At 38.2% G+C, this 17,864-nt stretch overlaps 1 protein-coding gene across 4 annotated transcripts in view; it reads left to right on the top strand.

Moving 5' to 3' along the window:
* Window positions 1-15,964: 15,964 nt before the first annotated feature.
* shisa7b (shisa family member 7) overlaps window positions 15,965-17,864 on the top strand; it is a 38,141-nt gene continuing 36,241 nt past the window's right edge. For 3 of the 4 annotated variants that reach the window (XM_079655564.1, XM_079655563.1, XM_079655561.1), the window contains exon 1: window positions 15,965-16,311. The gene's annotated coding sequence lies outside the window, so the exon portion shown is untranslated. The remainder of the gene's footprint in view (window positions 16,312-17,864) is intronic. The other variant, XM_079655562.1, reaches the window with a different exon arrangement.

Below are 17,864 nucleotides of genomic sequence, written 5' to 3'. Positions count from 1 at the left end.
TAAAACATATCCTATATATTGTTCTGAAATGGACCAATCTGCATAATGACTACCTTTGGTAATTTAAATATATTTTGATGCTAATATTTTTGTACATTTTGATTGCAGGACTTTTATTTGTAACAGAGTATTCCTAGACTCTGGTACTTCTACTTTTACTACAAGTACAATATCTGAGTACTTCTCCCACCTCTGCATAGTACAAGTACTAATATCACACTGTAAAAACACTTAATCAGACATGATTAATTACGCAGAAAAGTCCTGCATTAGATATCCTTAAGTAAAAGAACTGGAGTATTATCAGTATACTTTAAGTGAAAAGTAAATGCAGGAAAAAAAAAAAAAAGTGTTATGATTCTGTTTTATTTGTGTATAATTTCCACCCACTAAAATGACAAGGCAGAAACTATAAAGTAATGTAAATAAAACAATGTAATAACAACTAATAAAGTGTAAGTAGATTTATATTGTACTAAGTTACTTTCCAGCACTGTCCAAATGTACTATTATGTTTTACACAGAAATCAAAATGGTCCTTAATCCTTCTTACATTTGTGTTGGTTTTTTCAGGGCATCAGTTTTTCCCCCTTATACCAATAATTATGGACTTCAGATATTGTGTCAATATTCGAGCTTGTGACCTCCTTTAGAGGAAACACATAAATCACATGTGCTCGCACCTGTCTCTTCATGCAGCTTCTCTCTATGTCCGTGGCGCTGTATGGAACAATAAAGCTTTAATGAAGCTCCAGCGGCTCTCAGGGAAACACATTAGCAGGCGCTGCATAAGGAGATGTTTTGTTATTCCTTGTTGCTCTCGGGCAGGACCTGTCAGCAGGGGCGGGAAGTACATTTACATTGGATTGTGTTAATATTGCATGATTTAGAGAATACAGTCAAATGGAATGCTCTTTACTTCAAATCTGATTGAAGAATGTAGGTAGTTCTTCCAAAGATAAAGAATTGACATTAAAACATATAATTTCATGAAATATTAACCTAGCCAACACTAAAAATATAAACCTGTTTTAATAAGCTCCCCTTGCTGCAATATTAAAATTACAGTACAGTACATTAATGTGTTTAGCATTAGTAATTTAACACTCACTAAGCGACCATTTTGCACTCTACTAATCGTTTATGCACGTGTTTCTTAATAATTTACCCATACATTTACTTAAAGGTGGGGTATGTAATTTATTTCTCAAACACTTTTTGTTATATTCCATGGAATGCTCTTAACATCCCGATAGCAATGAATATATGAAATGCTTTGACAATAAACACATACAAAAAATTCATCTGTGGAAGCCGTAGAGCTGTAAAAAGCACGACCAATCATTTTAGCCGGCCCGGCTTAAAATGAATTAAATTAAAACTATTTTGGTAGCTTCAAAGATATTTAATGACATATTTTACACACTTTTTGATATTAAGTTCTCAGCCGACTACTGTATGTCTTATATGTGTATTTCTCCCTCTTGTCTCAATAAAGACATGCTTAACAAACAATACAAATAAAGTTGTACCATGAAAATAAACAAACTTCCTTCAGGTATCATCTTAAAGAAAGTATAATAGAAAAGTGCTTTTTAAGCATAAGGATATTTCTCTTCCTCACATTCACACCTAGTGTTTTTTCCCTCATTGCATCTTTCTCTGTCGTCAACACGGAGCGGCTCCTTCACAGCTGCCACAGCGTTTCCTGTGTTGCTAAAGGGCACTTCGGTGATAGCTGCTTCCCCCCCCCCCCCCCCCCCTCCACCTCTGGGCCTCACCGCCCCACTTATTTACACTGTGGCTGCTTTCATGTGCCTGAGCGCCGCTTGTTTACTCCTCACGCAGCTTCACCTCGTGTTGACCGGCACATATGGAGATGTTGCCTCCATATGCTCCTGTTTTCCTGCAGAGCCTAACGCTCTCTTCCTCTCTCTTGGATGAGTGGCTGCACGTATGTATCATCTTAACATGACTTACCCTAGGTCACCGCCTGCAGATGTTGACATGTCCTACTTTTTCTTGGAGGGCAGATTAAGGGGTGTTGGCACAGTTTTGCGCTTGTTTGTGTAACTTTATATGTGATCGCCAAGCAGGAGGAGTGTGGGAGAAACTGTGGGGGTGTGTGTAAGATACAAACAGTACAGTATGCACTGCTGTTGCAATTCAAATGTTCTTTATTTAGGTTTCCGAGGTGTTTAGCTTTGAAGGCTGAAATATCCAGATGTTTGTCCCCAGTATGGGTTCAAATGTTCTAAAACACTGGATCCTACATTTCCCATGACACCAGTAATAAATTGTAATTTCATCGTCCATACCTTGAAATTGCCCATTTCTTTGATATTTCATACCTCCAGTTGGTGAGGCAATTCCTCAGTTATACTAACGAAAAGTAATGCATTAAGATTTAATACATCAATTCACCAACGTAATCATGAGCCAGGAATGGTGGCACAGTATAAAGCAGTGCGGACAGGTCCAAAATCAGGACTTTCACTAATGTGACAGCTGTTGGCGATCCTTGTTAATTTTAAAGTCAAAGTTAACTTATTTCTTAGCTGTTTTTTGTACTTAAGTAAGCCATTTCTGTAGTTCTTTTAACCCAAACTATCACATTTTCCTAAACATAACCGAGCAATGTTGTGGCCTTAACGTAATAGTATGCATGTGCAAGAGTTACACAAACATTTGCACAGGCGCACTGATGGCAGTTGTTCTTGAAATGTCCAACAAACAAAAACAAATTGGTTCTGAGATAGCATACGAACAGGCTCAGCTGTATGAGCAAACGTTGATTGGAAATAACCCTGGTTGCATGACTATTGCATCAGGAAGATTGTTTTTTAGATTAGAAAAACTCACTTAGGTTAAGTAGAACTTCTCATTAAGACTACAATTACCTCCGGGGCCATGTCCACCAAAGGTTTATTTAACCTGCTTTATTGCCGGTGTATTTAAAAGAAAGTTATTAGATTACAAACACAGGTTTTTCAAGAAGGTTTTATATCATGTGTATGAGATAGTATCAATATGATACACATGCTGTTATAGGTTGAAAGACCATAATAGTCATGTTCTTATCATGCAGAATGGCCCATTTCAGAGTGATTATATACTGCAGTATACCTAGTGATGCATTCATGTGTCAATGTAATGATGCAGCTGCCAGCTGGTAAAAGTGGGGCTGATTGTAATGACTTTGTATACTACCAATATTGCTTGTATTCGTAATCTAAAACTGCAAATTCAACAAGCTAACTAAAACGATCATCATATTGATCGTACAATATATAAAGTAGTAGTAGTAGAGTACCTAAAAATGAACTTTGGTGCAGTTCTTGAATGAATTAAATAGTATAACCAGTGTATCAAACCAATCCGTGTATCTAACGTCCAATTGTTTTTCTTTATTAAACACGTAAACTGAAGAGCATCTGAGAGGCCTTTTTGATTTTTGCTTTTTACCTTACTAAATGGTCTAATGGTCATTGGAGCGAGGGGCGGGGCGAAACTCACGGAAGTGATTTCAAAACAAAAGCACTCGTTTGCTAAAATCACACTTGAATCACTACAGTATCCTGCTGAAGGAACGGTGATTATTATAAACAAGGGGAATTTAGCGATCACAACGAAAACGGCCAAGACACATATTGAGCCCAGAAAATGAATGTTATTAAGGGCTGTAAATATAATAAGCCTATGTCTAAAATGGACAACATTGTTAAGAGATTTAAACTATACAGCGGTTCTGCACTGCGGTCAACTCAGCCGCCTCTCGCGTTTGTTTTTTCAGATCAGCTGCTCTTCATTATTCCTGCTATATTTGACGAGTGATACAAGGGTCATTCTACAGAAAAGGTGGAATCTGGGTGATACAAATCTGCTGAAATATATTCCTTCTAAAAACATCTAAAAACTGTTAAATAGCAATAACTAACTCTTAACTTGATGAATCCACAACAAGTAGAGCTTAAAGTATTTTTATTTTTTTTATTATTTGTATACTTTATACAATGCTTATTTGTATAGGAATGTCACTGGTGTTACGTGTTACCAGGAAGAAGAGTAACACCAGTGACGGTAACACCAGTGACATTCCTATACAAATAAAACACTACCATTTTAACAAAATGGCTGCAATGTGTCAGACCAAATATGGCTTCAGTCAATATCAAAATCGTTTAACTCTTCAATACAATACATTATCCCATTCAAATGTGCATCCCTAGGGCTATGCAATGAGTAACATACAGACTTGAAAGACGCACGTACAATTTGAAGATAAAATGACACCTTTAACAAACAAAGTAAGAAGTATCAAATGATCTCTTGTTATAGGAGGCACTTCAGAGACAGTACATTATTTCAAAAATAAAAGCGTTTTGTGTAGCAGTAACACCAATGACGTAATTTTGGGTGACTGACATTTATTTGATATTATTAATAATAATTTGCGTTTTCTTTTTACCATTTCAGTGTTATATTTAATGCTTGTAATGTTATGTAAATATAAATTAGATTTATTTATTGAAAAAAAAACATTTTAAATTAAAACTATAGGTTCCACTTCCATGTATGATCAAAGTAACAAGGCAGTTCCTTGAACTTGGCATTTTAAATAAATTGCAATTGATGTATAAAACAATTTTTAACATTTTTTTTATTTAGTACCATTGCAAAGACAATCTCTATTTATTCAACATATATAATGAATGTGAGTATTAGGTCAACGTCATGTATTTTGGTGTCTGCAAAAGTAAGTGACAGCACTTCCACCTTTTCTGTAGAATGACCCACAAATATTTGTTACCACAAGTTCTTAAGGAAACTGACACTGTTGGACTCGGTTCTAATTTGACTTCTACCAGAAATAAAATGAAGTACTTACTGTGTACTTTTCCAATAATCCTCTGTCAATTTCCCCTCCTAAGAACAAGAATGCATGTTTCTCTGCTATTTTGAATAAGTGTTAAAAAACCTTTCTTCATGAGACTGATATTGTTGGACAGAGTATTTTAAGAGGATGGTAGACTTGATATCAGCACTCCTGGAAAGTCTTTAGAATCTGGCTTGGGTAGCTGGTCTATCCTTCAGCACACTGACACACTCTTGTTGGCCTCTTATGAAGCTGCTGTCTTTTAAAATATGATTATTTCTATGCTCCTAGTTCATTCCTTGCAGATTCTTCCATCAGTCCCAGTCATTGCATGTCAGTCAATAGAGCTTCGAAAAATGTGTCCAATTCAACAAAAAATGTTTGGTGAGTGAAGGCCATATCTAAATTATTGATGGTTTGATTGTGTAACTACAAGGTGAGAGAAAATAAATCCACATCCTCCTATGAAACCTATTTTATTTCCTTTTCCATGTTAAATTTAAACTTACTTGCATTAGAACATTTGCATGTTGAACTACCTGCTGGCTATCTTCCCCAGCCTCAAGGAAATACAATAAAATAAATGGATTCATAATTTTAAAAAATTGATAAAAATGTATAAATTAATGATGTTGTGTGCAAACATTTCAAATTTAAATATAAAATGAAAAAAAAGTTTACTTTTGAAATGATTTCTCACAAACACCTTTCTAAATGATAGTAAATTATTAAAAAAGGTTTAGTCAATATACGTTTTTTGCCTAAAATAGTTGAAATTGAACGTAAACTATATCAAACACCACATGCATGGCAATTAACCCATTCTTGCCCGCTATTTAAATTGACTTTGGTTAGTTAATACAAATATTGATATTATATATATATAGCATGTACAGTTGATGCAGTCTTTGTGAACACTTTTAAAAAAAAATACTGCAAATGAAGAATATTTTTAATTTTCTGCACAGATAGCGCCCCAACTTACAGCAGTTGAAAAGATTTGTGGAAGGATAAATTCTTCATGGGTTTCAATGGCTCTCTAGTAAAGGGTGTTTTATGGTTGCTTGTATTATCCTCAGATAGTGGTTTGTTTAAATAACTAGTGACATTTGAATAAATATTGCAAAAAAGGGCTCCAAAAAAGGCATATAACCTGGCCGGCTTAGCCAGTGTGTATTTCTTCAAGCACCACAAGATTCATAGTTTATAAAGTACAATTCTGGGCCATTGATTGTGTCATTTCTCCAAACACATACAAAAATGCCTGTTTTTGAAGCCTTAAAATGGTGCAGGAAAAGGACTTTACATTGTATTATACTTAAAGACAGGACTATTTAAGAGAAGAGGAAAAAGGAAAGAAAATTGTTATAATGGGTCTTGTAACATTAATGACAGACATAATATAAGGTCCTTGGCACTCACACTCTAGAGGGGTCATTTTGTGATCATGGGGCATCACCCTTGTATACAGCATCAGGACAATATCATATGGAGTCAGACACTGGAATTGTGCTGGAGGCATTGACTGGGACTGATGGAAGGATGAGGCTGATGAGACTGAAGAATCTGCGAGGAACGAACTAGCGGCTGAGAAATAATCATATATTAAAAGACGGCAGCATCATAAGAGGGCCACCAGAGTGACAGAGTGTGTCAGTGTGCAGTCTACCATCCTCTTAAAATACTCTGTCCAACAATATCAGTCTCATGAAGAAAGGTTTTTTTAACGCTTATTCAAAAATAGCAGAGAAACATGCATTCTTGTTCTCATGAGGGGACATTGACAGAGGATTACTGGAAAATTACACAGTAAGTACTTCATAGTAGCCTACTTGTGGGGGTAGTTTCACTAGTACTGACTCCAACAGGATCAATCTCATGAAGAACTAATGGCAACAAAAAAGAATTCCCTCATCAAAATTAGCAGAAGTGGCTTGATTTTGTTCAAAGCAGGGGACTTTGACAGAGTATTTCTCAATAAATAGGTACAGGGTTTTTGGTGGTCATATTGGTTCTGTTTGTGTTTGTGTGTGTGTGTGTGTGTGTGTGTGTGTGTGTGTGTGTGTGTGTGTGTGTGTGTGTGTGTGTGTGTGTGTGTGTGTGTGTGTGTGTGTGTGTGTGTGTGTGTGTGTGTGTGTGTGTGTGTGTGTGTGTGTGTGTGTGTGTGTGTGTGTGTGTGTGTGTGTGTGTGTGTGTGCACGCGTCCATGTGCTTGTGTATGAGTGACGCACTCTCTGCTGGCCAGAGGACACTTTGACTCATCCCTGTCTGTTGACTGTACTGAGGACTGGCAGGTCCACCACTGAGAGCAGGGCTGTCGTCTGCAGCGCCAAACGCACCCCCTCCCCCCCCCTACCTCCATCCTGCCCCGGAGGAAGTGATGTAAAGGCTGAACATAATGAGAAGAAAAAAGGAGAAAAACCAAAACCTTATGTTTTACTCATTTCCAGAACATGCAATGTTTGTCAGGAACACTCGCAATACCAACACTTGGGAACCCTGAAAATCCTTCTCAAATATAAAAACACAAGTCTAAAGAAATCCCTTAAAACTCATAATTTCCAGGAACATTTATTTTGTGCGTACCTTTCTGCGTGCTTGGGCGCCATCTTTTCTTTGACCTACATTCTACCGCCTTGACGCTCATCCGTTCATACATGTTACTATAGAGATGAGCGTTGGAGGTGGTGGTGCTGAAGCAGACATTGGAAAATGGCCTGAGAAAGTTTCCCAGCCCGGTGATCACACTCGGAGCTGCCGGAGGCTCTGCACAGCTGCTCACTGCCGAAACCCACAGCTCCACAAATCCTCTCAGCAGAGTCTAATATTGCAGGCTTACTTTTGTGGAGATGGAGATGTGACAGAAATACAAGATTGGGTCAGGAGTTAGTCTCCACCTCAGACCGTGGAGGCTTGTGCTGAGTTGCTCCAATCCTTGGCTTCTGATTGGTGACATGAAAACAGCCTGCAGGGGAAACTAAACTATGACTCAATCACAGAACATCACATCAGAGCCGGGACACAGAGAGCAACAAGCTGTCAATCAACAGTCTCCTGACACTCCAATAACACAGCTCCATTATTGTCTCGATTGATTTCACAACCAACAACATTCATATAGACGAAAACATCGGTAGAATTGCATTTGACGTCACCAGTTGGTCCATGTACTGTATATACCAAGAGTGTCCAACATCTGAGATACATTGAGCTTGTATCCGCAATTTAAGATTGTGTGCTCTGACAACAAAAGCACATAAGTAATGAATATAGCAGAACATCAAATTGACTCATCTGAAGACCTTGGCTGACAAAGTTGTTTTGTTTTGAGTTTTGTGGTTTAGAAATAATGGCTGATAAAGTAATTATTGTCTATAATGGATAGTAAGCATTTAGTAGTTTTGCAATTATCTGTTTTTCTTTGGTGTTCATTTAGTCTTTTTCCATCAGGGATTGGCTAATATGGCTCGAACAATCACCAATAATTAGGTTTCACAGCTAATATTTGGGGTAAATATCATATATCTTTCAAATGTACCAACTACATGCAAATAAAAAAAATGTTTTCCAATTTTCTCTAGATTTATTCTCAACGTACAGTGACATCGATTTTCTCGTCAAACTCTCAGTGAGAAACTACTGTCAAACTTTTCTTTCTAGCTTTAAAGCCTATATCACTTGTTGTGTTCAGACAGGACCCCCCCCCCCCCCCCCCCCCCATCATGATTGATGTCTTAAATAACAGTCTAATATGGGCCTCATTTAGTCTATATTAGATCCCTGTATCTTTAGACTTATCATTGTCACCAACAACGACCATATTGAGTGCAGAACCTCTCCGGGGAGTTTCACTGATTTCCTGTCCAGAGGTGGGAGTTGGGGTGATGGTTGCAGTGGAGAGGGGGAGGGAGTGAGAAAGGCCACAGAAAACAAATCCAGTGTCCACTAACGACGCATTGTCAGCTGCATGAGACCTCCGAGATTTACCTTCCTCGCCTAATCAGAAAGTGGAGTCCCTCCTCATCCTCCTCTGACGGGCGCACTGAATCCCCAAGGGGATCATTAAAGGTTCATTTCTTCTACAAGTATCTCACATCACGCTGCCCCCTCTGAATCATATCTGCTCGGCCATATCTTCCTCCTCCACATGCTCTAATTCTGCTCTGGAAAAGAAAATCTCTCTCTGTGAGCTTCTTTTTTTTTCAGCTTTCTGTTGATGCATTTTCATCCACAGAAACATATTTTTCAAGCACAGTTTTTCACTGATGACAATATAGACTGGAGCTCAACATGACACCTGTACCTGGGACTGGTACATTTGGTATTTTGTGCTGATAACCTGCTTTGAAACAAAGACTTGATACAAGTTATATTTCCCACAATGGTCATACCAACCAAACCATGAGATATTCATGTTAAGTTCATGAATCAACCAGAATCTGCTGTTTTTTATGATTGGACTGCAATTATCATACAGGGTTCATTAAACTCTAAACACAGGCATTTTATAATCTAAGTAAACTTTATTTAATCAGGTAATCAGATTTAAATCAATATCTAATTAGCATAGGGATTTTAGTGCAGAAGGATATACAAAAAAGCACAAATAATTATAACAGAATAGAGAAAACGTGTATTTTGAATGCAGGCTATACAGCAATATAAAACGTTCCACAATTCATATAACTGCATTCAACAAGGGCACCAAAAAGTATTATTATGTTAACGTTTTTTAATGTACATTGCCAAAAAATCTTGTAACTTATCCCTCTCCAATAAGGTAATTCATTTAATAGTAATTGATCATGTTTTTTTAGCTGCATTTGTGATTTAATGTCTCCCTTTCTTTTAAATAAAAAAAACAACTAATAATTCAAAAGACATTGTAAATACTGTATATGGCTGGATTTTGAATGCGGTAATGTTGCAGGTTTAGTTTTTCCTGGTTTCCCAGGCTGTATGTAAAGTGGTGTAATGTCTTTACCTAACAAGTCATTTTTTCCACTTTACTGATGATTATTTAGCAACAATCTCATTTTGTAAATATATTATGAAAGCACCAATTGTCAACCCTATTTTGTTGCAAGATCTGAGGTATTTGGTCATGAATATCTATGAGCAAACATATTTACTTCCAATATGCCTGCACTACATCAAGCAATTATAACAATAGGTCTTCACAGTTTGAAAAACAGTCTTCTAAGGATCAGTGATTATTACGCTTTACTCCTTTAGGTAAACAAAATGCATTTATGAATAAACTCTTTAGAGCAGGGGTGTCAAACTCAAATACACTGTGGGCCAAAATAAAAAAATGGGTACTAGTCGAGGGCCGGACTGGTTCAATGTTTATTGCAGAACTTATTGAAATGAACTTACAGTATTACACATATTAAAACTGGAACTAACAAAGCTTAAAATGATTGCCTATAAAAATAACATTAAACATTAGATAATCAGTTGCATTCATTTCTTATGGCTCTATCTGTAGCTTTTCCGGAGTCATTTCTTATGGCTCTATCTGTAGCTTTTCCGGAGTCATTTCTTATGATTACATTTTTCCACAGGCCAACAACAGCTTCAGAAAAACTATTTCCCTCAAAGAAAAAACCAAACATGCCCTGTTGTCGTGAGAGAAAAGGTGCAGAAGGAAACATCCATTTAAACTCAGTTTGCTGCTCTGTGATGTTCAAGCCAGATACTTGGCATCTCATCTTTGATGCAAGTTCATCAATGTTTGGGGTCAGGCTCTGAGCTGAGGAAATCCTCAGGATGGAGTGAAGGTGTGCGTGCAATATACCGGCGGGCTAGATCTAATAGTAATTAAAAATTATCCTGCGGGACGAAATTAAATCCACCACGGGCACAGATTTGGCCCCCCGGGCCTTGAGTTTGACACATGTGCTTTTGAGTAATTTTCCTCAACCAGCTGCGTTGTTTTCTTCCTTAAAGATTTATAGATGTTTTAAAATGTAAGCTTTCCCGGTCACTCTGTGGTTTGGGAACCGCCTTGTTACGATAAAATCACCGGGTGAAAATAAAGTCCCTTTAAAGAATGTGACCAGTGAAAGCCTAGTCATTAATTAATCATAAAAAGCCGTAAATCATTAATACTGACAAATTAAACCAAATCTGTTGAAATGGTTTATAAAAATGGTTTGAAATCAAACCTCCTTATGTGCAGCTCATCAGGTCTGAACACACACACACACACACACACACACACACACACACACACACACACACACACACACACACACACACACACACACACACACACACACACACACATACATACACACACACACACACACACACACACACACACACACACACACACACACACACACACAGAAACCCCCCACCATGTTTAATTCAGTGTGTTGCACAGAATTGATTCCCTGCCGTGAATTGATTGCAAGTTTAGTGAAGATATTGATCTATTGATACTTGAAGCTCTTGTTATGAAAATGCACTGTGGGCAATGCAAGCTATAATACACCGGCAGGGACTTGTCACTTCTACAGTGAAATTCACATCAATGCTCTCCTATAATCTGTTATGTATTTTTGCTGCTGAGATATTACTATGAGATTTATATCAAAGGATTAGCAGAGTTTGTTAGGGAGGGAACAGCTGGCGAACGGTTAGGTAGAAGTGCGCCAAACTCCTCTGGCTATTTCTGCAGAAACCAACATGTAGATTCTCCATCTGCGGTTCCTACACAGTGTTTGTGCTGAACTCAGGTCAGTGGAACTCTTTGCACTGAAACCCACAGACTTGGAATTAAATATTCATCTACATGAAAATGGACGATAAATGAAGATTTTAGCTGGAGGAGATCAAGAAAAAAAACTATCCGGTAAGCTACGGTGGCGTTTTGACCTGTTAACACTGGGGTCAATCAGCTTTTCAGGCTGAACATTTATCTTTCTACATGGTTAAACTGTAAGTTGTTCAGTATTAGATATTTCAGAAGGTTCATAGTTTGCTATATGATTTTCATTTCAAAAAGCGCAAGTATTCAGTTTGAATTACCTTAAAAACAAAAGCCAAAGGACACAAAATGTACCCACCATGATGACATTTTTTGGGCAGGACAACAGGCACTCAGGGCAAAGCAACAACTGCTGAAGACAATAAGGTCACGTCTCTGGTATTTTGGGAGATGTGGAGGTTTTTGCAACTTGCCATGTTTAACTTCCAATTTTAGGAATTATATATTGTGTTTAAATAGTTAAACCAGGATAATAATGAGTAACTAGGAGTAAAATTGGGTGTTTGATTCAATTAATAACATAAAGATAATAAAAAGGGACCTATAATCAACTTACTGTATAGGACTACTTCATTCCTCCCTGCATTAATAATGAAAAAAGCTTTCTGAGAAAATGTAATTTTTATCATGAGAAACTAAGTACCGTGCTACTTATGCATGACCACAGTATATTTAAAACCATGCTACGCCCCAGTTTGGACTTATTCAACCATAAGAGAAACTCTGGGAAACATCATGCCTTTACATAAAGAATTAATTTGCACTAACATGAATAAGTAAAAAGCTCAAAGTGAATCAATTGCAAGGTCGCCAGATAGGAACCATTGTCATGTTTTAAGAGGTTAGTTTCACAACTCTCAAATACAACACACAAGCTCCAAATGTTAAAAACACTGACTGAAATAAATCTATCCTTCTGGATTTAACAATAAATGTTAGACACAACTGAACACACTTAAAGATGAAGCTCCAAACCTTTGGCAGCCGCGTGGCATTGCAATCTGCATTGAAGAGGCTGAAACACTGACATGCACTGACATGGATCTCTGCTTTATTTACTGCCTGCTGACCTGTGAGGTACTTCTGTGATTTTCCACGGATGTGTGTGTGGATATTATAAAAGCGAGAGGCATGCTGATGCTTAAACATCAACCAAAAATGCATTTTCATCTCATGCCAATGTTGCTTTTGAAGGGTTAAGACGGAAGCTTTTGCATCAGTACCTATTCATTGCTGAGGAATATAACCCAGGGCTTGAGGCAGAGCGCCGTAGAGATTTGCATGTTATATTTTCTCTCTTGGTGTTAAGTCAGCAGTGAGTGATGGAGGCAAAAGGCTGGAGCCACAGAGGCCAAGCCAAGAACAGGGAACAAGCCTCTGCTAATTTCCTGGCAAAAAAAATTAAAATCATAATTAACACGTTAGATGCACAGGCTGTGGTTGTCAAGGTAACTGATGACACCGCATTATCACTTGGCGCTACTGCATCCTCCACCCTCCCTCTTTCCTCCCATTCATCAAGCAGCCATTGAACAGCTCTGAGCAGGGAGGAAGGGGGAGGGCAACCTCACCTAAACTAATATTAAACTCCTATTTATTCACATAAGAGAGTTCACACACCTTTATTAGTCTGGTATTAAACTTGGAATGGCAATTACCATAATATATGATTACATGTTACAATGGGGAGTGGTGGGCCTGGGAAATCACAAGTTGCTGCATATTTTATGGCTTTATAGGCCTACATTACTCTCTTATACGCAGGGGCGGATCTACCGGGGCGGCATGGGGTGGCAACTGCCACCCTAAAAAATAGCCTTGCCACCCCAGCTGCCACCCCAGTTGGCAGCTTTGTTTTGAAATAAGAGTTGTGGCTCATCTGACATTTATGAGAGAAAATCCCTAATGTCCGAGTACAAGTGAATGCAGCACAAGACGCGCGTCTTGTAACCCCTCCCCCGGCCCTGGCGCGAGCGTGGAAATGTGATTGGCGGCAATTTCATTTGAACGGGATAAGCATTCCATATATATATATATATATACAGTCTATGATTCGGACCCAAGTACACGGAAGGAATGAGGAATTTTTGCGGTCTACAATGACTGTCAAGTCTGGCTGTACTCAGCATTAAATCAAAACGCACTAAAGCTTTAGATCTTAATAAGTTTGTGAGGCGTTTTGCTGAACAACATGGTAATCGCCGCATTCAGCTGTTATAGGCATGCTAACTTGATGCTCTGCTCACGGATGACTCGATGAGCATACACAACTGTTAAGATGATGACCTTACGTGTGTAAATATATTGTTTTCTTTGAGGGGGTCTGCCCCCCAAAAACTGTTTTAAGTTCTGAGAAAGTCAAATAAGACGGTGTGTAAAACTACACTGCCCAGCCAAAAGAAAGTAACCACTTAGATTTAACTAGGCCGGTAGGTAAGGACTTTCCACTGGATGATAACTGCAGCGATGTGTATATGTTTTTGCTGAATACATGTTTTTTAACCCTAACTGATGCAGTTATATATTCACTTCTTTAATGTTTGTTCTTTCTGATGTAAAGTCAAGGTTGTAATTGTTTGCAATGAAGTTGTGGGGTGCTGAACTGTTCTTTTGATTCTTTAGAATTTTGATATATGAGGGTGAGCAAGCATCTTGAGGAACATTCATCATTAACTCCTCCAAAAAATATAGTTTATTTAATAATAACACTGAATATGTGAATCATAACACTGATTGACAGCTGATAGGAATGATATGATTGTTAATATTATCATATTAATTCAGACAAACATTGATGAGACAGTTAATTAATGTACTTACTGCAGCAGTCTGCATAGATTTGGTACCCCTGCTGGTCTAAGAGTGAAACAAACTCATTCAGTTATTGTTCATTTAAAATTCATTCAATTATGTCTGGCACCTTATCTCTATTTAAAGGTCACCTATCATGCAAAATGCACTTTTGTACGTCTTTTATACATGAATATGTGTCCCAGGTGTTCCAGGGAACTCACCAAGTGTCAGAAAACAAAACCCTCTCTATTTTCCTCCATACCCAAATCTCTTAAAAAGGGGCTGCAACGGATCTGATACAGACTGATTCAGATTTAAACACTTCTATGACGTCACAGAAGTGGCGCTACGGCTATTGGGCCAACTCCACCAATCAGGAGGAGACAGCCACGGACACTGCCGTTCGAAAGCGCTGGAGACGCTGTAGTACATATGCCAGGCCTGTAGATGGTGCTGTTCTCACAGAATCAGCCCATGAAAAGACAGTGTTAAATTGAGCGAAATGAGGAATAGCTAAAATGCATGATCTGTTTGGTATTTTGAAAAATAAAAAGTATAAATGTGCCTTATATAGCCAATATAGGTATGGTCCTACACTATATTATTCAAATATAGCATGATAGGTCCACTTTAAGGCTTTACTGATGTGCCACAATAATGTCACCTAATGTTATTGAGTTAAAATATAAATATTGTGGCTTTCCAAGTTAACATATGACTGCGATTAAATCAGCATATACTTCTGCCAGGGGATGCCACCCCTCAAAATCTCCTGCCCCCTCTTGCCACCCCATGAATATTTTTCTAGATCCGCCCCTGCTTATACGCTAATTACAACAACAAAAAACACATACAGTATTTTCTTTTCCAGAAAGAGTATCCCTTTTATACCCAGTTTTTCACAGGGACTATTTAATTATTTAAATTTGCATATAGCTGTAGCCATAACGTTATATATCTTCCGATAAATGAAAGAGTACTCAGTTTTGTCTTTCTGCTGCTTTCAGGTCTCCTGCTAAAAAACGTACTTATTCAATTATTAAAACACTGATTGAAAATATTTCCCAAATTCTTATATCCAACAAATTGAACATCAAACTGAACAAAAAAAGTTATACAAGATGATCTGTAGCCCTATAGCTATAGCTAAACCACCGGGTTTGCATAGCAAGACAGTTTGGTGTTTTTTAACAAGACTCCAAATATATTCTAAAAACGTATGTTCAATTGTTCAATCACATAACTATATGTACAATATCAGCAATACAGTTACTTAGCATACAAGACGAACATGTTTCGTTCTGTGCATTAATATTTAGCTGCACTCACGGTCAGCGTATTAATATTTATACAGACTGTCAGAAGTAACAGGTGTATCGGAAATTAGCAACGGTTTCGAGCGCGACTCAGCCAATCAGAACGGACGACTTAAACTCTCCTGGTCCAGGATTGGTTGATCATTTCCAGTACTTGAGGAATGCGAACGTGGGCAAGTGCCATATTGTCCAATCAATGACTTGGCCACGGAGCACAGCGGACCTGTGTGAGCAGTTTGTGTCGGAGAGGCGGAGGGAGCAACATCAACGTGGAGCCTTTGAGCATCACAGACATTCACCGCAACGATAGAACTGAAATAACGTGACTATTCTCGAAAGATATTTTTTAGAAAAACGTCCTCTCACCGGTTTAATACGCTATCTTTGTGTTATTTTTTTTGTACTGGAGGGGGACGGCGAGCGAGGCTTCACTGCGGCTAATCAATTTTCTTCTTCCAGACCTGGGAATTACAATGAAAAATGTAGGTGACACATTTCCTTTCACAAACCAGGACTCACAATAGCGAAGACGGCGAAGAAGAAAGCAGGTAATACAACCTTTCTGTGCTCTGCTTGTTGAAGAGACGTAGAAATTGAAGTGATATCATGTTTTTAACCGTGCGTAACTTCAAACACAGTCATTTGTTTCGGGGGGAAAAGGTGGTCTGTGAGTGTCGTATTTACAGCCACAGTAGACCCCATGCTTTTTTATTGTCATACCTGACTGATAATGGTAACTTAAAAGGCATCAATGATGCCACATTTTCACTGCTAGGGCGCATGTGTGGCACTGCAATGTTTGCGCTTTATTGTTGAGCCTCCATTGATTTATTGAGGTGGGAAAAACTGTTGTCTCCTCTGGATTTTAGTTCACTTCATACGAGACACCGTTTTTTTTTCAAAAGGGGGAATATGGTGACGGGTGCCGCATCTATAGGATCAGCATCCTCTCTGTGGAGCCCCTACTTAAAAGAAAAGACAGGTTTTGCTGCCTTCATTTCTTCGGTGTTGTGGTGCTGCAGTTTGTTAGACAAGAAACAGGTTTAATTATCATGAGGCTGTCTCATCTGCAGCCATACATAGCCTACGTACAATACAGTTACACCTCGGCATAATGCAACAAAACCCTCCCTTTTTTGTCTCTCTGTGATCCCATGAATGCAGCACCAACCATACATACATACAAACACATAGCAGCTTAAAACAATGGGTGGTTGTAATTTTGCATTCATGTGTTTGTGTGTTGCTACATTAGAGTCATGAAGTAAAAGATGGATCACACACTTTCATAAACAGACGCACACAGATGAGTGCCATGACTGGCTGCAATGTGAGCATAATTGCCTCATGAATGCTAATGCAGAGAAACACTGCAAACTAACTGCTCCCCTCTGCACTGCATCCTCATGGGCTTACAGGTGCGCAGGCTAGCCTTATCTAACTTACTGTGTGTGTGTGTTTGGGCATGCATGCGTGCAGGTAGGCGTCTGTGTAGGTGCGTGTTTGTGGATGATATCGCCTTGCATACAGTTGCAGGGACATGTGTGGTTGAGGATGTGTTTTAACCTGGGTTTTTAGAGCTGCACACACCTACACCTGCCTCATCAGATTACTAAAGTGAGGGTACTTTAGAGAAAGTGCTTCCCATCCTCCATAATTCAAACACTTACATGTAGTATCAGCCCGTTTGGCAACATAAAACATTCTGGTGAAATATTTCACTTACAGCAAAGAAATAGTATTACTATTAAAACTATTAATTAATACTATTAATAATAGAAATGTAATGTTAAAATCGAGCCGGGAAACACTTTAAAATCTGTAAAACTAACGAAAAAATAGCCCTCTCACATTCAAAAAAGGCCTGGGTAATGTCTGGATTTGACTTGTTTTGTCCCACAAGGAGAAAACAAAACTCAAAAATATTGAGATGAACCAGAAACAGATGACATTTTTATATAATTGATTGATGTGGTATTTAGTTTGTGATAAATGTAGACGTTACTAAGTCCGAAACATTTGAAAAAACTTTAAAAAGCTCTTCAAATTGCCTTTTTTTAAATTGTTCTATCAACAGCCAGAAACCTTTAAATCTAACTTG

Source organism: Notothenia rossii (assembly GCF_949606895.1).
Source record: "Notothenia rossii genome assembly, chromosome: 10".
Classification (NCBI taxonomy): Eukaryota; Metazoa; Chordata; class Actinopteri; order Perciformes; family Nototheniidae; genus Notothenia; species Notothenia rossii.
This window is presented reverse-complemented; position numbering and strand designations above follow the sequence as displayed.